This window comes from Manacus candei, unplaced genomic scaffold (assembly GCF_025592945.1).
Source record: "Manacus candei isolate 608988 ecotype Guabito, Panama unplaced genomic scaffold, ASM2559294v1 h1tg000026l, whole genome shotgun sequence".
NCBI lineage: Eukaryota > Metazoa > Chordata > Aves > Passeriformes > Pipridae > Manacus > Manacus candei.
In genome coordinates, this window is record NW_026138074.1 from 1,617,364 (window position 1) to 1,638,430 (window position 21,067).

General features: G+C 41.5%; 1 protein-coding gene across 1 annotated transcript in view; it reads left to right on the forward strand.

Moving 5' to 3' along the window:
• The first annotated feature begins 556 nt into the window (after positions 1-556).
• TRAK1 (trafficking kinesin protein 1) overlaps positions 557-21,067 on the forward strand; it is a 130,018-nt gene continuing 109,507 nt past the window's right edge. Inside the window, exon 1 of the mRNA XM_051789191.1 lies at positions 557-763. The gene's annotated coding sequence lies outside the window, so the exon portion shown is untranslated. The remainder of the gene's footprint in view (positions 764-21,067) is intronic.

Sequence of the window (21,067 nt, forward strand, 5' to 3'; positions counted from 1 at the left end):
TTGGCGTGGCACAGAAGCGGGGGGAGCAGCGCCGGGCAGCGCTGACCGCGGCCCCCTCGGGCGGGTCCGCAGAGCGACAAACCCCTCCGGCAGCGCAGATCCCCTTCCCCGCGCCTCGCCCAGCCCGTCCCGCGGCAGGGGGCCGGTTGCCGGGCGACGCTCGGCCCCTCCTCCGCGGCAGGGCTGGGCCATGAGGTAATGGCCTCCGGGGGGCGGGAAAGGGAGCGCTGCGATTACCGAGCCAGCGGCCGCCGAGGTGGCCGCCGGCGGCGTTCCCTCTCTCCCGCCCCTTCCTGCTGCCCCGCCGGCGGCGGGCGGCGCCGCAGCCCCCGAGGTGTCCGCGCCGCCCCACCTCCGGAGGAGGCTGCGCGGCCCGAGCAGCCCCGCGCCCGGCAAAGGCGGAGGGGAGCGGCCGCAGCCGCCCCACGTGCGCTGCCGCCCGGCGGGAGGGCTCCGCGGCGGTCCCCGGGCGCCGCTGGAGAGCGGGGAGCTGGAGCGGCGGCGGCCCGGCCGGAGAGCCCCGGGAGGAGGGCACATGAGGCGCCGGCAGGAGGAGGGAGAAGCAGCAGCAGCAGCAGCTAGCCAGCCACTGCAGCCCCTGCGCTCTGCCCGCTCCGCACGCCGCGGCCTCTCAGCGGCGCGGGCCGGGGGCGAGGCGTGAGGGGGGAAGCAGCCCGGAGGTGGCCGCCGCCGGCAGCGCGGCTCCCCCGGCCCGCGGGGGCGCCGCCGCCCGCGCCCCGCCGCCCGGGGGGCCCGGAGCGGGGTGAGTGCGCGGCGCAGGGCGGCGGTACCGGGGCGGGCGCGGGGGCGCGGCGCGGGCGGGGATGCGCCGCGGGAACCGGCGCGGCCGCCTCTGCCCCCGCTCCCCCCCAGGTGAGCGAGTGGTGCGGGGGGCAGTGGGGCTCTGGCGGCCGCGGTGCGCTGGAGAGGCCTGCGAAACGGGTGGGTGAGCAAGGTGCAGCCGCTCCTCCTCCTCGGGCCCCTCGACCTTCACAGCCGGCTGGCTCGGGGGCGGGCGCTGCGCCGGTCCCTGCTGCCTGCGCTCTTTTTGTCCCTTCCGTCCCCTCGAAGGAAAGAGGCAGATGGGCGTAATTGTGTGCCGAGGGTCAAATACCGCTTCAAAATTGTGCCTCTGAATTATTTGCCGGTGAACTGCTGCTGTTGTCGCTTAGAAGGACCCCCGTGTGCAAAACTAGTTTTCGTAGCCATCGCGGGGGGACCTGCAAAGACTGCCTCGGTTTCTTTGCCGTTGGGGATTAGGGATAGCTTTTGGCAGTATTCCACTGTTAAAATGACTAAAATATTCCATTATAGCTGTTAGCAAGTTTGAGATCTTAGTGTCTGCTTTGGTTTGCAGCTGACGATTTCGAACCTTCATCTTTAGATGAGCTTATTTTCAGGCAAAATTAGGGAATAGTAGGAAATATCCAAAAGATGCAACATTTGTTAAAGTGGGAACCCAGGCTTCATGTTCTCCCTCTCTTTGGGAGAAAGTCTCCGTGTGGACACTTTTTTCTGCCTTGCAATCTGTAACCTTATTTGAACCTTTCAGTCCTCTGAGATTAAATCGTGGGTGTAATGGTTTTTGCAATCAGGAAAGCAACAGCAAAAAGCCAGAAAAAAACCCCAAGCTAAAACAAAACCAAACAACAGTTAGGATGACCAGTTGGCCATATGTGTTGTTTTACTGCTGCGTGTTAAACAATTGCATGTACTGTAAGCATTGCTCTGGCTTCTACCCGTGCTGGAACTGATCCGTGTTTAAACATTAGGGCTCTTTCGGAGTTACCATAAGAAGCTTGGAGGAGGGAGTATTGTCTCCAAGCCCAGGGACCATATTCACAAAGCTATGCCTTCTCTGAGTCACTGTAACCTCTTTTAACTGAGCCAGAGCAGCCTGTGATGACAATAAGAAAATTACATTAAGCCATGATTATAGGTTACTTCTCTGTTTTTTCAATGAGCATCATTATAAGGGAGGAAAACCAGAATGGTAAAAATGCTAATGGAAGGCAAGAGTTTTCAGCTTTTAATGTAAGTTAGTGAGTGAAGGACCAGATGACTGTATGGATAGATAAAATGGATAGAACTTAAATTTCCCTTGAAGTAAAACAAAAGTTTCTGTCAGTTTCACAAATGAGCTCCCACTTGCCAGCAGCTTTAGCTGCGTGATGGACGACAGTAGTAGAAAGAAGTAGGATCTCTCTGGATCTAGTGCAAAAAAAAAAAAAAACCCTAACCAGACAAAAATCTTCCATTCAACACATCTTTTGTTCAGTTATGAATGAAAAGTTCATAACAGAACTTGGTACCTGTTCTAGAGCACTGGGTACCAGTATGCTGAAGAAGCATTAATGTTATTAGGCACATACGTTTATATATGTGCTGTTCCACGTTTGATATGTGTGTGCATAAAATCTCAGTGAAATATCGAGTTGTCGCTGCAGCCTCTGAGCATCTGACTAGTTTAATCCAGAGCCCTGACTAATGAAGCAGTGCCAACATGTCATCTGCAAGTTTTGCCATGTATATTTATGAACTTTAACTTGGCACTCGGTCGGTTTGTGGAACACAGGTGGGAGTAAGTGAACTTACGTGTACCAGAGAGCAAGATCAGATTGGAAAGATTTGCCTGGAAGTCTTGGGAACTCCTGTTGTTCCTCTCTGCTGCAGCTCACGCCTGAGCTCCTTGATGCTTCACACATTCTGTCTCCTGTACCAGATTACCAGCTGCTTTTGTAGAAGTAATTCGATCCTAATCTTTCCATGTGCTCTGAGGATTTTATTTATACTCTAGCCAATCTACTTTGGGATAGAATAATGAGATTAGTATCGCAGAAATTAGTTCAGGTTAAGTATTTTTACTTTAAATGTGTGCTTGATCAATACTATTGTTTCTTACTGTTGTCATTATAATGCAGAAAAATGCTAAAAGTTCCCACTGTGTCTGCTGTGATAGACTGCATGCTACTTTTTTTTTTTCAAATATCTCCGTAGAAGGAATTCTCAGAATGAGTGCTGTTGAGGCAGCATCTGCTGAAAGCTGCTTTCTAAAAGCAGTACATGTTTTTCTTTGTAACAATGTCCTATGTTGCTTAAAATTTTCCTTGAGAAAGGGGAGATAATTAAGGTGGAGGCCAGTTTATGGCTTATTTGTTTGAAATCTATTTATTTCTGCAGTCCTTAAAATTTTCTTGATTTCCAGAATAGGGGTGGTTTAGTACTCCTTCTGCTAGAAACAGAAGTAGCATTTCTGGGACATAATTTGTTTTGACTTGTCTGGATGTAGTGCTTTTCATTCAAGTCAAAGTTGGTGGAGTGTTTCTTGTTAGTTTGCAGAAAATTGTGTGTTCTTTGTTTAAAATTTTGAAAGGATATCTTTCCCTGCGCCTCAGTAAAAATGAGTGCCTCCTCTCATAAGTCTCCAATATTAGGCTGGGCAATTAATCAGTATATTTTTGAATAACCCCACTTTAACTCTTACAAAACTCCTGTTTGGTTTCACAGAGTGGTTATTTCACAATACTTCCATATTAATGCAAGAACAGACAGACTGGTATAACTGGTCTGTAAGCTATCGGAAGTCCTGATAACTCAATATGGAATTAGCAGCTGTGTTTTAGCCTGTTGGTCAGATAAATCTTGTTGATAGGTAGGCTGTTTTAATTAGATCTGTTTTCATTTTGAACTATTCCTTTTCTCCAGATGTACCTGGCAGTTCTGTCTCTGTAGGAAGCTTAGTGCTGCCACCAAGATCAAGGTTAAAGAGTAAATACACTTGAATTGCATGTGGAGTGACCAAAGGCATACTGGCATCTTCCCATGTGATGGTCGTGTTGTTCCTGTTTCTGGTGGGAATGAGATTGTCACTTGTGTGCTGCACAAGGGCTATGAAAAGGAACAGATTCCAGTAGTGACTACACACCAAGTGGCTTTCAGAGTTACTATAAAAACATAGTTAGTAGAACTGCTTTCTAGTCACTAAATGACAGCGATTGCACGTTAGTTGTAGGCAGCTCAGTTAATGTATGAAGCTGCGCAATGGTGGAACTGTAAAACTGGTCTGTGATCCGCAATGCCTGTGCTGTCAAGGTATGTTTCTCTGGTCATATTTGTATCATTAAAACTACTTGAGCAATGCCCATGCCACCTTGGAATGCTACACCCGTATGGAGGGCTCAATTTTGTGGATTCAGTTGTGGGATCAGTGCTACTTGGAGAGATAAAATCTTGAGAATGAACTTCCTGTTAACATAGGCTTTCCAAGATACCAGTTGGTGTCTGATTCAAAGCCTTCCTGCTTACTCTGTGGTTTGACTGAGGTAGCTGCAAGTTTATAAGCACTTATTTTACTCTGTAGTGAATAATTCGATGTCTCCTAAATAAATTTCGGGAGTTCACTGCTACTATTCTTTGTCTAAAACTGCCCTTTATCTGAACTTTGATTCATCAATATTTCTGTTTTTATTGGAGTCTATTGATTATGGTGCAAAAAGTCATGCTATATAGTCATCCTGCTTATGGTTGACCAGCTAAGAGGCTTAATGATAGCACAAGCAGATTAGCTCTGAGATAATTCTTAGATTCAATTATGTTGGCAGATTTGCTGTAGTTAAATCAGTGAGCGGCTGTACTGGAGTTGATTCTTTGCCTTATCTTACAGTTCCTCTGGATGGGATTGTTTAACCTTGCAGTCCATTAGATGCTGAAAACCCAAATGACACTGCTGCTCCCCAACTGTTGTACTTCCTTGGGTGCATTTTTGTTAAGTATTCTGATTAATGTGTTAGAGCCCTGTTGTTTTTTACTTGCATTTGTAGCAGAAGTTCAGAACATTGCAGCAGTCTGACTACTGGAAAGAAGGAAGGAAATGTGAGAAGAGCTTGGTTTAGAAGCTCTTGCAAAGTTTCATTATTGGCTTCTTTTGACATTAGACCATATTGCTGCCCAGCAGAGCAAATTTTCCCATTGCAATGGATTCCCTCTTATATCCCCTTCTGGATTGTGGTGCTGGGAATTGAGTCCTTGACTCAGGCAAGAACTATTTTTAAGGTTAATTTTCAATCAGATTGTTCTCTGGGCAGCTGAGCAGCTGTTAGTCGTGAGGCAAAGGAAGCAATAGTAGTGAGTGGATGAGACTTTGGTGTCAAGAGAGAAAGTCTACAGTGAACATAAGCTGAATTTGAAACTGCTGCACTCCAAGCTCTGATATAACTGACACTGGTTGTGTGTTGGTAGATGAGATGCTAATGCTGAGGCTGGCAATAACCTACTGCATATTTATGTGCTTATGGCGTGTCCTTGACTCCCAGCACCTATATGAACAGAAGAGAGAAATACTGAGTAATTGCTGTTCTTAGGCTGTACGCAGACATTGTCCTTTATGATGGCAAATGAGAATATTCATAAGAATAAGTCTGAATATTTTCAGTTTGGTAACTTTTGGTTCCATCTGCGTTTCTGAGTGTTCTTACCTGAGCAAGATGCCCACAAATTGGAGTCTTTATTGTGAATAACACAATCCTCAAAACTTAATGTGTAAACCAGTATGATTTTAGTTTTATAACCTAAAATATTTATTTATATTTATCTACATGGTCTATATTATATATTTGGAATGGCTTTCCCTTTTTAAAAGTCGTACAAAATAAGGATGGCTTTTTTTTTCATTGTGATTTGTAACATCAACAGGTAAATGTTTTTCTTCGTAGGCTGTAAGACCAGAAAGACTGTGTGATCTAGTTTGATTATCAAAAGTATGCGCTTTTTCTGTGTGTGCTTATAATCACTCTGGGGACAAATTATCCAGGTATTTTTCATTAAATGTTGCTCTTCTAGTAAAATATCTGTATGAAAATAGCTCATGCTTTTTTATCTTATTTTTTCTTTTTTTAAATGTTTCTTCTATGATGCTTTCTGAAGGGTTTGAAAAGTAGAAGCGAGAGGTTTTATTAAGTCTTAATATACATTTGTTTTTCTCTACTGCTTTTGATTTATAAATCTCTTGTAACTTTGCAGGGGAGTCTAAAAATACCTTCAAGTTTTCATGTGCATTAAAACAGGTAAAGGATCTTTCCTTGCTTTCTTTTTGTAGACCCCTTAAGGAGATCAGTGAATGCCAGGATGAAAATGACTGGTGTAGAGCAAAAATGCAAAAAAAAGATAAATACAAAGTGATTACAAGTTTATATTTCTGAAATTTTGCAGGCAATGTGTTGTAAAAGAACAAAGTAGACTTCATGATCCTGTGTGAAGGTAGGAGCTCTGTAGAGAGGGTGCCACTTTGTGTTTAGTGGATCAAAGCATGGTTAAGGTTGGAAGGGATTTCTGGAGGTCATCTGGTCCAACTTCCCTGTTCAAGCAGGGTCATCCTAGAGCACATTGCAAATTGCACATGTATGTGTCCCAACAGCTTCTGAATATCTCCAAGGGTGGACACTTCACTGCTTCCCTGAGCAACCTCTGCCAGTGCCTGATCACCCTCACAGATAAAAGGTGTTTCTGGATGTTCAGAGGGAACTGTCTGTGGGTCAGGCTGCATCCATCTCCTCTGATCGTGTCACTGGGAATCACTGGAAAGAGCCTGGCTCTGTCCTCTGTGCACCCTCCCTGCAGGTATTTATGCACCCTGATGAGATCTCCCTGATCCTTCTTGTCTCCAGGCTGATCAGTCCTAGCTCTCTCAGCCTCTCCTCATAGGAGAAATGCTCTGGTCTCCCTTCTTTGTGTAAGTGGCCATTCACTGTACTCTCTCCAGTATGTCCATCTTTCTCTTGTACTGGAGAGCCCAGAACTGAACACAGTGTCCAAGGTGTGGCCTCACCAGTGCCAAGTAGAGGGGAGGGATCACCTCTCATCCAGTTTCCCAGTTAAAAGAAAAAATGTATGAACCCCCTGCTCTGCTACATAATAATTCCAGTGCTTCAAACAAAACACGGAAAAACTGCTTATCATTAATTTTCAATGAAGTTTAAAATAATGCTGAGTTGTCCCATCTTTTAATAGAAACCAAAGGTTAGGAAAATGTTCATGCAGTGGAAACATTTATAGTCTAGAGGGGAAGAATGAAAACTGTGGATACATTGAATTACTTACATGTGCCTCTTTGAAGACCTTAGTTGACTGCTGTAAATTGGAATCAATCAGTGCACTTTTGTATTGTATGTTCACATAAATTCTAAATTTCATCCTTTGAAAGGCAGGTGCTGGTAATGTCATATTGGACTCTAACTTCTTGCAAATCGGGACTCTGCATGAATTCTGGTCTGACAAACCCATAACTCGGTGTCCTAAAGGATACTGAAATGCAATTTTTGTTTCAAGAGAGATTTTTTAAAAGTCGCATCTATGTCTGCTGCTTGTGGGAAATGAAGACTTTTACACTTACTGTCCTCTTTAATGTTTACTGAAGTGGAGCTTTTGTTACTAGCAACATTGCCTGTCCCAGAAAGCCTAGTTTCACTATCAGATATTGCACATTTGCATGCTTTGCAAGGGAGCACCAGACACTCCTCTGCAGTAAGCAGAAACCTTGCAGTTCAAATCTGTGCAAACCTATTCCCCAGTGATACCTCTAAATTTAGCAGAACTGGAAGACATGGGAACAATGTCCTTAGACTGTCCTTTAAACCTGTCTTAAACAAAATTTCTTTGCAGCCACATCTGATCATACTAGCTATTTCTGAGGAGGTATTAAGCACTGTTGTTGTAAAGTGACGAGGAGCAAATCAGTCTTTCTGGTAACGTGATTTCTTGTGATAGATCTTCTGTACTCACAAATTGCACTGCCTTCAGAAAGGAATGGTAGGCTTCCATTGTATTTGGGTAATACTGCAGTAATGATCACTTCCAGAAATTTATGGAGGGGGTGTTTGCCAAGTGTTTACCAAAAACATTACCTTCTTGGAGCCTTTGGTCCTGTAATGAATTCCACAAACCTGCATGTGTGAAGGTCATAGCAAGATCAGTCCTTTATGGCTGTATTTCCTGAGGGCCACGTGCTGTTGTCAGGTGGTAGATGAGCATGCTACAGCTTGACCCAGTGATTTGTGACTGACCTGAGAGCCACAGATTTCCAATATAAGGCAGTCCCAACTGAAAGTGCTTTTTCTGATTGTCTGAAATGTTTATAACCTTTGATTACTTGTGTATTTTTTCACTAGGATTTTACTCGGTAACAGCTTTCTTGAAAGCTGTCTTTTGGCAAGACATCAAAAGCTGTTAGAATGAAACATCTGAGAAAGGTTAAATATTGCACTTTTCTGGCAGAGTACTTTGTCCTAAAGTCCAAAGAGCTCTCTACTGTCATGCTATTGGTTGTATGTTATGCTATCACTTTTTCTGCAGAGGACATTGATTTCTCCATGACATTCACTTGTACTGCTTTTATCTACTAGATGAGATTTCATTTAGGAACTGTTGTACCTCAGGCAAATGCAACTTTCCTAAATACTTTGCCCTTTTGCATTGCAAAAGCTGCAAAACATTCAATGTGAACTTCTGATGAACTGAGTTTAAGCATTCACAGCTCACGAAAAGCAGTCTTCTCTTACTTTGCAGTGGATGAAGGGGGGCAGCAAGATCAAAACATTTAACTGAGGTAATTCAGGAATTGGTGCCAGTACTAGAATTAAATCCAGTTCTTGTGAGTCTCTCTTAAAAGACTGTCAGTCTCTTGGGATCAATGGATTGGCACACTCTGTAGCTGTGTAGGACCTGACAGGGTAGAGTATGTGAAATAGGTAACTGCCTCAGTAGACATATATGCTATGCCTACACCTTTTTTCTCCCTACATGACTAACATTTTTAGTGTACATTGTTAGTCCTCTTACAAAAGGAAAACTCTAAGTGGGCCAGAAGACTCTCCTTTCCCTGAAGAGTGTATGACTTGCTCAAGTAATTTGAGTGCGTTTTACAGAAATTTTAAAGACATGTCTGGTAGATGGGTTGTGCAGGATAAGACAGTGCTACTATTGCAATAGCTATTTTAGTGATATTTCTGTGTTCTTTTTGCCTTCAGTAAAACTGATGGACTATTAATCTAATCCTAGGGCATTGCTGTGAAAAAGATCAGTGTTCAAAAGTGGGGTCAGGGATTTCACGGGCTGGGAACAGAGCACTTCCAAGACACACAATCATCTCACTTTGCTGACTGGTGAATGTTCAAGATAAGTCAGAATCAGTTTCTTGAGCCTGACTTAGTAACATCCGCCCTGCAAGAGTAAACACTGCACCCATTTTGTACTATTTATCAGCTTCCAGAGGACACCTGCTGTATGTTGACATAAAGGAAAAAAAATGGAAGGTTTTCTTATTGGTTTTGCTCTGTACTGTTATACTGAATAGCAGGAAAGAGAGGAGGGAAATACGATTTTTGTCTTGGAAAAAAGGAATCTTTTCTGGTTTGTTCCTGGGGGTATTTCTGTCTTTAAAAAAAGACAAATTTAGGCAATTCTTTTGTGGGATGAGTAATGTATTAAATCTAGAAGCATTTGTGTGTAAAAGCGAAGGTCATAACCAAGTGTAATTTGAAGGTGATAAACATAGAATTAACAGTTCATGGTAGTTACTTAACTAATGAAGAGCTTCTTAGCTGTGGTGAAAAAGGCAGATTGAGATCACTGCACATTGGGTATGGATGCTGAATATGAGAATGGATTCTTAAATTCAACATGCACGATTTTATTATGATCTTATTTCATTCTTTGAGGGATATTTTGTATCTTATTCCTGTTCCCAAATTGTTGTTGATGAGACCTGATGACAGAAAATTTGTCATAATGATAGGACCTTAAATGATACACACAGAGAAGCTGTGGATGCCCTGTTCCTGGAAGTGTTCAAGGCTTGACTGGACAGGGCTTTGAGCAACCTGGTCTAGTGAAAGGTGTCCCCACCCATTGCAAAGGATTGGATTAGTTGATCTTTAAAATCCCTTCCAACCCAAAGTATTTTGTGACTCTATGAAATGTGGCTGTAAATGTTTTTTTTTTTTTAAATATCAAAAAGCGGTATGAAATGCATTATGTTGATCTATATGAATATTTACAGTAAGAATTAAGAACTGGAATCAATTTCTTTTATTTGCTAAAGTAAAGATGATGCTTCCTTAAAAAAAGTTTCGCGTGACTTGTCAACTGGTATTTAGACAGATTCAGTTCAAGTAGGCAAAATTGTCCTTCAAAATAGTCCTTATTGTTTATTGTAATAATTTTTTTCCTTTTAAAAAATCTTGGGATTAAAGCTGACCTTTCTTCCCTTCAACCAACTAATCGTGGATTATTATGGACTAAATGGATTATTTCCTGGATTTGTAAATCTAGCACAGCGCTGCTCTTCCAGCAGGCATGAATTCAGCAAGAACAAAACTGTTTCTCGGCTCTTCTGTTTCCAGTCAGCTTCTCAGCATGTTTCCTACAGCTATTGAATTGGTCTGGGCAAACAAACCTCAGCTCTCTGTAACTCCAGAGGAGGCCTTTGCTGTTAAGTCTTGGGTTAGTCCTTGTGTAGATCTGTAAATTCTGGCTCTGGGCACTCATCTAGTGGTTTTCCTCACCCCTCTGGTGTCACGATTAAGCACACACACCAGTTAGTGGAAGTATTGATGGTTTGAGTCCCACCAGGGATTGCTGTTCTCATGGCAGTGAAGCTTGGAAGATAGCACTGCAACACCAATATTTGAAAATCCTCACAGCTGAAGCCGACACAGTGCCTTGGTTTACTGGTTTGACTCCACTATCTCCCCTTGGCTTAGCCTTTCCAATCAGGTTGCGTTCCTGATCACATTGATGTGGAGCGGTGGAAGAACCAATGTCTCTGGGAGGAAAAAGAAGTGACAGGGATATGTGGCTTCAGTGTAAGTGTGCAGTAGGGTGAGAGTGTGCTCTCAGGACAGCCTACACTAATATTAGCTGGAGGTGATTGGGAAAGTGTGTGCCTGAAGGCTCTGCTTTTACAGCCAGATTAACCTGGTCTCACAGTTTGCCAGCTCTGGTGGGGTTAGTCCTACCTTGTCACCAGCTCTGTGTTGTACTGCTTTGTCCACAGATCTTTCATAGTGACTGTTGCCCATTGGGAAATAAATCAGGGAGGCAAATTGGAAAAACATAGTTTGAAAAATTCGTTTTATTTCTTTGTGTTTACTTTTTTACTAGTTTATCTTTCTTAAGGAGTTAGATGAATGGTGGAGATGGCACAGAGGCAATGCAGGAATGTGCAGGCAAGGCCAATTGGTGTTTAGTTTGTTTTAGTGTATATACCACACCTTGTATTTAACATACATGCTCTGGGTTATATAGGTGTCTTTAAAAATAACAGTTAATGTTATAAAAATTGTATGATTTCTTAGTTGTGTGAGAGGTTTTGTTCTGTGGTTTGTTGGAGTCTTGTTTTGTTTTGTTTTGGGTACTTTTTATTTGTTTGTTTCTAAATGAAAGAAAGCTTCCGACATCATTTTAGTAATCTTGATTAGCAGAATTGCATGGGGAGGATTGTTTCTGTTATCTGGTAAATTAGCACTAATTACCTTGTCAAGAAGGCTGAGAGGAAATTCCTAAATGCACCTAGGAGCAAGCCTATTGTTTTGATCCTATGACCAGCAGGAATAACTTGGAGATAAAGACATGATATAATGTTGTAGCAGGAGAAATGAGTAAGAGGAAATAGGAGGGGCTGCCTAGTCAGGAAAATGATCAGTTTGTAACATGACTTGTTATAGCAGATGTACTACTGTGTTCTCTTCTTTGTTCCTCAGACCTTTCCTGGAGAAGGTAAGCAAGCAGCAGTTATAATGTGGGCAATGAAAGTTTTTTGGGGGTTTTTCTTAGTTAGTGAACCCTTAAGACTGAACAGCTATAAAATACTTATTAAGATATCAGGAAAGCATGAACAAGGCTTCTAGCACTGATGTGAATCCTACAACAGGTAATTAAATTCTCTTCTGAATGCAAACTGGGGTTCCTGATTGTCCTGATTTCTAAGTGGAAACTATTGTTTGTTTTGTGATAGAAAACATATACAGCTGCGTGCCAACTTGTAACTCCGTGTATGTGATGTTAAGAATGGACTTTGGGAGGGACTGTTTTGGCCAACGCATTGTTCAATAGTATTGTCAGTTACCACCAGAAAAGTGAAAGGATTTGGGGGTCTCGGTATATTAAGGCATTGTTTTTTCTTTAAGGGCACTGAAGACATTTGCAAGCTTCTTTTATGAATTCTGACATTTTGGCAAATCTTCTACTTTGTCTCCCCGATTTTGTTTGGTTTTGTTTGTTTGTTGGTTGGTTGGTTTGGTGGTAATTTTAAGCATACTTTGTCGCTGGCTTTGTTTTGTATGCCAAGTATTGTGGAGTTTCCTTTATTCCTCAGTTAAGAGCTCCAAGAGAGAAGTTGGCAATCTACTTTCTTTTTTTTTTTTTTTTCAAGCTTTAAGTTAATACTTTATAAAGTTCTTAGTATGAAGAGCATTTGAAAGAGAAAAATTAGCAAACAAGTTAAATAGAAATGGTAAAATGCATGTGAGTTCTTATTTAAGATTTAGCTCTTAAAGAAAACCCAAACCCAAATAATTACTTTATAAATTTCTTTTCTAAATATTTTTTCACAAAAGATACCAGGAAATTACTGTGGTGGCCAAAAGAAGTTATGCTACCTAACTGTATTGCATGTCTAACAAAAACTTCATAAAGTGCCTGCTAAAATTGACCTAAAAAAAAGGCATTTCTGAACTAGAGGATCCAGTAACATTTTGGAGAATAGATTTTAATAGAAGTTGGAAACATATTTACAGATGTAAAAGCCTATCATTTATGAGAAGTAGAATACCGCCCTGTAGCTTGGGAATGGTTCCTTGATTAAAGTCCAAACCATGAAGATGTGGATTATTGATTTTAAAGGGGTTGGTTGGTTGCTTACTTCTTGTATCTTGAGGGTTATCTTTGCTCCTTTGGGAATGAATTGCAGGAGACAAGAAAATTATTGTAGATTTAGTGTAGTTTGCCATTTACACTCTAGAACAGCAAAACCATATTTGAGTCACAGGGGTTAAACATGTTGTTACTTGTTGCTTTTTGTGCAAAGATCCCCCTTAGCCTGTCTGAAGTGAAAAAGGTGGAGAAGGGGAAAGGAATACAGTGATTGGGTGGATGGGCGTGTTTTGAGGGTGGGGGAGTAGAATTTGGAAGGATCTATTACGTTACAGGAGATGATGTTTGGTCCAGAATGGCCAGTATTTTGTCTTGGGAGCCTATATTGACCTCTGAGTTTCTTACTTTTAAATTAAAAACAGAACAAAAAAGCCTAAATCACTGCTATTGGATAAAGTATCACAACCTGGCTGAATATAGGTGGTACATACATTATCTTGGCTGTGGAGGTGGAAGAGTCTGAAATCCTTGACAGCGTCTGGAATCTTTGACAACCTCAAATGTGTCTTTGAAGTACAGTCTCTTGGATCTTGCACTCTGCAATATAGGGACCATGTCAAAATGTCTGCAGCTGCTTCCACATTTGTAGTGCTGATGATATGACCTTCAGGTTAAGAGATCTCACTGAGGTCTGCTCACTGTATGTTTGCTTTACCTTGTTTGGAGCTTCTGCAATTGCATACCTCCAAATGACCACAAAGCAAGTGAAAGCATGAAATAACTCTGTCTTCTGCACTTGCAAGTGGCTCTTTTAATACTTAAGCACTGATGCTTCCACTTTTTCATTGTGCCCTGGGGTATGATACGTTGTGGTAAAGTACATGTGCAGCTTAAACGACAAGAAGGTAGGAAAGGAGCAAAAACGGATCTCTTGGCAACACTGACACTGAACTTGAACAAGTTACCATTTGCACCTAGAGGGGTAGGTTTGCAAATGGAGAAGTTTGCTTGGGAGGTGTTGTAAACAGGAGGGCAAATTTATTCTGTTAACCTGTTTCAGCTCAATGCTGGTAAATGCAGCTGAGCACAGTGGTGTTTTCTTGGTTATTTTGTCCAAGTTTTGCTTCTTGTTTAGGGAGCCCAACTCAGTACAAAGCTGCAGTAATGTGAGAGTGCTATCTATTTGTGTTAACTCTTCTTTGATACTTATTCAACATGGGGATATTAAGTAGCACAGATTTAGCGATAGCGTTATAGGTAATTATTACATGGTGTGTGCTTCAAGGGTTTGTTCCTGTCTGAGCTAAGTTTAGCCAAGTTGCTTTCATTGGAGCCTATGACCTCTTTATATAAATGCTAGCTGGCGGGAATCAAACTGTAACTCTAGATATGAAGGGTATGTAAAGTAGGGGACTGTCTCATTATCCAAGCTGCATTGTGGTTTGGAAGGCCTCTAGTCTACTTTATAACTCCGTGATCTGATGTTATTTATGAACTCTGTGATTAGTTTACCGTGTTAGACCTACTCCCCCACCCACCCCCAATCTTCTACAGACTGTGTGCAGCAGTACTGTCAGAGACATATTTCCAGAGAGATGGGAATCAGGCCAACAGGAATTATTGCAAGTTGTGGTAACTGTGCCTATGACTTTGCAGTTATACAATGTTTACATTGTGTCTTTGTCCTCTGACAGCCTTATTTGCCTTACACCGTAGCCTGTAGCTTCCTGAATAGAAAAATACAGGTTCTGTCAGGACAGCTGCTTAATAAAGGCACATGTTTAAATACTCAGGAAGAGAAAACTGTTTGCTGGATAAATTACAAATTGCTGAGAGGAAGGATGTAGCATGCAGATGGGCTAGAAAGCGTGCAGGTTGAGATTCCTGATCAGTAGCTTGATCTCATGAGTAGAGTGAGGCTGAGCACATGTAAATTTATGCAGATATGGTTGTATTGAATGAAATAGTGCAGATAGCTAGGGTCTGTCTCTTTGAAATGTGGGATGTATCAACACACTTGTAAGGACTCCTTGTCTTCACCTGCTTTCTTGTCACCTGGGGCTTGGAGCTACAGCATGTAGCACCAGAGATAAAGGGAAAAGAAGTTTGGGCCTCGAGCAAGTGAGGAGACAAAATCTGGAGACAACAGTAGTTATGTGCCCACTCCAAGCCAGAAGTTAAGAGCTGACTAAGACAGGAGAACTTTGCAAATTGTTTGTGCCCCTGAGAGATCACGCTTGTTTTGTGAACAGTGGCCTTTTCTGCCAAGTTGAGGGGAGTCATGTGTCTTATATGTAGTTACTGTATCTGTTACACAAGCAACAGCACAGCAACAGTCGACTTCTTTAGTGCGCCTGATGTCAAATTTATTTTTAAAAAGCAGTGTAATTCATTGCTGGTGCCAGCCCAGATATTTGCTACAGCCACTGTCAACACTTGTGGCACAGCTGTTGCTGCCATTGCACAGTTAACTCCCCAGTTGCACTGTAAGGTGGGAATGAAGAGGGTTTGCCTTATCTGCAGTCAGAAATCTACAGCACGCCCACATAAATACAGCTTTCTATAGGTAGTTGTGTTGTACAGTTTCTGGAATTAAGAATTCATGATCAAGCTGATGTTGTTTGCGGCTGTGTCTTTTCTATCAATAGAGGCTCTTTTGCTGCAGGTTTTTGTTTCTCCTCTGACAGTTCTTGCTGATGTTAAGATTTTTTTTTGAAAAGGTGGAACAGTTTTCCTTGTTTCTTAAAATACACCTTTATTCATAGTTAAGTCAGATATAAGAGCATGTGTGTAGTTCAATAGCCTGAATATGAGACTTGATTTAAAAAAGCTACCTAAAATTTACCTTCATCTTACAGCTCTGAGAGAAGTTATGGATCAGATAGAGGGCTAGTAGGAGGAGTAAGGCAGATAACTTATGCATGACTGTAAGTATGTTTGTCACAGCCAAATTGATTACTGTAACTGGTTTGGTCTAGTGTGTTTTCCTTTCTCAGACTTTGGTGCTTTTATACAAAACTAAAAAGTAACTTGCTCTGTATTTTCTTTTTTCCTTTGTTATTCAGTGATGTGGTACAAATTAAGAGTGATTATCTGTTAAATGTCTCTTATTTTAAAGTGGGCCAACATTGTTGGACAGTGTGGGAATTTACAAAGTATTGCCTTTCTCTGCTTTTGGGGTTGTCTCCCCTCTCTCCCTCATGAGAAATAAGAATGAAAACGTTTTCTGATGAGGATGTTAGTGTCACATTGGCATTTTAGAGTAGTCTGATTAAATGGGTTGTTCTTGGAATTTGGAGCTCAGTATTCAGTCTGTTGTTACTGTGGATACAGCAATTTGCTATAATTATTTGCTAATAATCTGCGTGCTTTGCTAGTGACTAAACATACCTTTCATGGGCCTACTTCCACATGTTACAATAAATAATAAAGTGAACTCGTGCCCATTTACTGCTGGAAGCTACCTCCTTTTTTTATAGATGAAACAATAAAGGGGACAGAGTGTGGACTGAAGTGTAATGAAAATCTCAAGTACCTCACCCCCATGCAAACATTGCTTTTTTTGTTCTCACCTTCACGCAGTTGCATCCTTTGGGCATGGGAAATCGCAGATGTTTCCCTAAAACATCTGTGTGACAAATACCTGTTAATGCCCAATGCTGACTCTGTGTGAGCTAAAACATATTTTCATGTCCTGAGTTCCGTGCTCCTCTGCCTTCTTTTTTTTTTCTCTTTGAAATGTGGGTTTTCTCCTCTATAAACCAGTGCCTTTGAATGTGTTTAAAAGAAAGCTGGTAGAAACATCTGTTTATTAATAAAATAAATGGACAGGAATGAAGGTAGTCCATGAGTTTAGTGGGAGAAAAAAACCCAAACACCACCTCTGTAGTATAGTTAAGTGCAGTTAAACATTTTGTGTGTCTAACCCTGCATCACTGAGATTTGCAGTTATTTTCTTGAGGAGCTTCATTTTATGGAATAAGGAGTGCTCTGCTAAATTGGAATTTAATGAAAGGAGCAGGAGGAAATCCTATGGGAATCCTATGGAATCAGTGACTGTTGAACTGCTTAAAATGCAAGGATTTCGACTTGCTTTCTGTGTTTGTTCTTTAGTGAAATGCAAATCGAGTTTAGAACGAATGATGTCCAACCTTTGAGTGTTTCTGCACTTTGCCTGGGTTGGGGGCCAGAGTCAAGAGTGGTCACATGAGTCTGTGCTGAGACCATTAGGCTGGGGACACCAACTGTGCTATTATTAGGGGTTTTAAAGTCTGTGGCAGATGTTCTTTGGCTCTCTTCCAGCCCTCACATATGGTGCAGTGGAATACATGGAAAAAGAAATGCCTGAGAAATTGTTTTTCCATTCAACAGACAGATTTTTTTCTTCCCCCCCCCCCCCCCCATGTAGCTGGATATTAGTGTTAACTTCAGTGTATTAAAAACCAGTCTGAAGTGTTTGAAACAAGAAGAAAAAATGTGTTCATATGAGAACAAATACAATTGCTTTGCCTGAGAAGGAGGACTTGTGGGGTTAGCCGGGACTCAAGTTTAGAAGTGCACGTGTTTTGCCATTCAAGTATTTTCTATTTTCATGAACACCACTATTTTGACAGGGCCCTTGTGGTATTACTTTTTGTGTATGTATTTAATGCAAAGCTGTTCCTGCAAAGATTTTGAATGTTCTTGGTGAGACGCAAGAGTAGATGTAGTATACATAGAGCAAAGAGGTATTAATAATGAGATTAAGGTCTGCTGATTATATCTGATTATGTTATGGTGATACAGCACATAGCATGAAGAAAAGCAGGTTTTTTCTTCCGTGACGACACAAAGAAAGAGTGTGTCTCTTGTTTTGAATGTGTAATTTGTGTCCCCCCTGGAAGTCAAAATATAAACCACAAGCTGCTTAGTATTCTGTGAACTTCTCATGTGCTCTGTGTTGTTCAAAATGCAAAAGGGAGGTATCTACCGGGAAGATGCAAGTCTGACTAAATGGCAGACCAAAAGTGTCTAAGGACCTGAAGAATGCAAACTATTTATAATAGGTAACAAGTATGTCTCTCTATCTCCTGTGTTGTGGGTTTTTTAGCCATGTAAGTGTGTTGTTGCTAAGCAGAACAACAAATGTTTAAACAATTCCCCATACATCATCTTTTCCTTTCTGTCATTAAAGTACGTGGTGATATTTTTGAGTTAAACCAGCTGAGATTGTGCATGAGTTGCCCTGTGTTAAGCACAAAGGGAAGAAAATGCAACACTTGATAAGTTTTTATTTTTATATATCCATCTCTCAGCTTCCTAACACTAATCAGACAGCTCTCTCATACATAGCTTTTTAGAATGATTAAAGAGAACAGTACCCAAATTAAACAATCAAACATACATTTCTTATTGAGTCTCTCATGCCTTTTGCATGGATTTTCCCTGTGCATGTTCCTTTCTGGATGTTACAGGTACAGACCATACGATTGATCAGAAAATCTAAATACTTATTCTTTGCATTGTTTTATCTGACACTAAGAAAACAGTGTTGGTGACCTAATAGGTGGGTTTCTTTATTCTTCTTAAGTCAGTGAAATGGAATTTTAATCAAATGCTACAACCCCGGCATATTCCTGGTAAGAGATACAAGAGTCTGAATGTGATTCCCTTTTTGATCCCCCTATCCCCAAACTTTCAGCCTTTCTACCTTCTAGTAATGGTGTAATACTTCCTAATACTTTAAACCCTTGGAGAACCAGGTAGTTGTTCAGGCTGCACAATATGGTATAAAAGAACTAAGTGCATCTGTGTACTGCACTATGGAGAGCAGTGGGATGTGACCCAAGAAGTCTTTGGTGGTTGATATGGGTGAGTGCTGCTTTACAGCTCAGACCTAATCCTTTGAGAGTACTGCTGTGTGCTTGCACCCCAGGTGAGCTGGACCATGTGCTCAAACTCAGGTGCTGATAACTCAGGTTGGTAGCACTGAGTAATCAATTGCTAAATGAGTAAGATTGTGACAGTCCACACAGTCACATAGCTCCTATGAAAAGAACAGTTTCTCCTGTGTTACTGAGATTACGGTGTGGGATCTCGAGAAAATTTAAGAGGATTAGTCATGGCATGTTGCATTAAGCCTGACTGCTTAATCAGAAGGATTTTTTCCCTGAAGATTATTTCGTTGGCAAAACTGAAAAAATTGGGATCTTGATGAGCTCTGAAGCCTGGAGCAAATAAAGTCCTAATGTGGTAACATGACTGGTTAGAACATGTTTTTCCCAGGTAAGAGGTGAGCTGTCGTGTCTGCATGATGGGAGCACATTTACACACTGGGGTAAATGTGCTTGTGGTATTAAGCTTGCTTTCATAGGTGTTCAGTCTTTGTTTGACTAGAATCCAGTATTTATGTAGCTTCTTATAGTATCAACAACTTTCTAACTGAAAAATAATTGCTTGGATTAAAGTGGTTGAGTCTTGCACAGCCTTTCACTGAGAGTTTTAAGTCCTGGTCTGCTCTGCCCCACGTGCCCCCCCCGCCAACAATTTTCTGTACATGAGGTGGGAGGAGAGGAGAAGGAAGGTTTGTTATAAACATGTTTCAGAAATCTACTTTCCCCTCTCAAGGACGTGCTAGAGGAAGCAGTTGTGCTTGTTAAACCTTAACTTCCAGGACTCTCTGCAGCTCCAATGATGCCATCAGTGATGTTGGTTCACATACTCTTTTGGTAAAAAATGCTTCCATGCAATGGGTTTGACCTGAACAGTTGCCAGTTATGTATTAATTTCCCTGTAACTCTAGAATGCTGTAGACATTAGGTTCTCATGTGGGTGTGTATCTTTGTGGGTAATGGAAGAAAACTCATCCTCTCGCTGAACATATGTTCTAAATCTTCTCTGTGAGAATGTACAGGAGCCTACTGGCCAGTTTCACGCCCTCTTCAGCCAAAATCAATATATGGTAAATAGTGTGGGAACTGCCATGTTAGGGGTATGTGTGTATTTGTTTTATGAAGGTTCATTTTGCTAACTGGCAACCTGATAGATTAGTGCCCACTCCTGCTGCTTGGATGTATTGAAAATGGGCTATGGGTTTGTTTATTTTTTAATTTTTTTTAGGTATTCTCCCTCACTACCCACCAAGCTTGGCACTTCTTTTTATTGCTGTCTTACAGTACTGAGCATGTTACTGCATCAAGTCAGCAGTAGGAAGAGAAATTTGTGTTCTAAATGAGTGAAGCTCTGAAGAAGCAGATTTCCCACTCTCTCCCTCGTCCTAGTTTAAAATTAGATCTGCTGGCCCAACAGGAAGGGGCTTACATTTCTTGCTCATTTTCTAACTGTCAAGCAGAGCATGTAGTCATGCTGAACAAAGCAGCAGCATTCCTGGATCCTTTTAATGATGTATTCAGAACCCCAGTGCCTCCTGATTTAATGAGTACAGTGAATGTATTCACAACTAACAAGAGCGTGCTCATTAAACAGCAGTAAGTTAACTGTCCTATTCTCTTCTAGCAATCCAGTCCATAATTAAATGGTGCCATATCTGAATACAGCACTGGGCTGTCAAATGGAGAGGTTAGATGTTCTGTGGATATGTGTGGTTACATAGGATTGTTGGAGTATAAGTAATTTAGCTTAGCTTGTCTCACTGATAGGGATACTTTCCTTGGTGGGGGCTTTGTGTTTACAAGTCCCAGCCAGCCAAAAAGTTTAAACTTAAGCAGTGAAAATGTTAATTTAAACTTTTTAGTTAACAGCTTTTAGTTTTATACTCTACTGCGCTGTACTGCTGCTGTGGTGTAAATCCAAAGTAGTGCAGCTATACTAAATGGATTTACTAGACTGTAACTGAGGGAATAATTGGACCTTTGGTTGACTTGACTGCTAGATAAACTCAGTCTTAACAAGCCTGATGGTTAGATGGTGGCATTTGAAAAATGAAGGGATCAGTTTAGTGTTTTGGATTGGCAGATGCGAGCTGAACAAAGGGTTAGACGGCCTAGAGGCGTACAGGAGTTTCCTGGAATTGTCTTAAGTAATGTTAAAATACAAGCAGCAGCTGAGTTCTCCTGTTATTTGCCCCCAAAAGCACACTTATCTTAATTTTTTGTGGAATTATGGGTGAAAGCATAAATATTGAATATGTATCTTTGCTTTTACTCTGACATCTATTCTGAAATGTTTTGGTTTTAATAGTTACAACCAGTATTTCATAACAGCT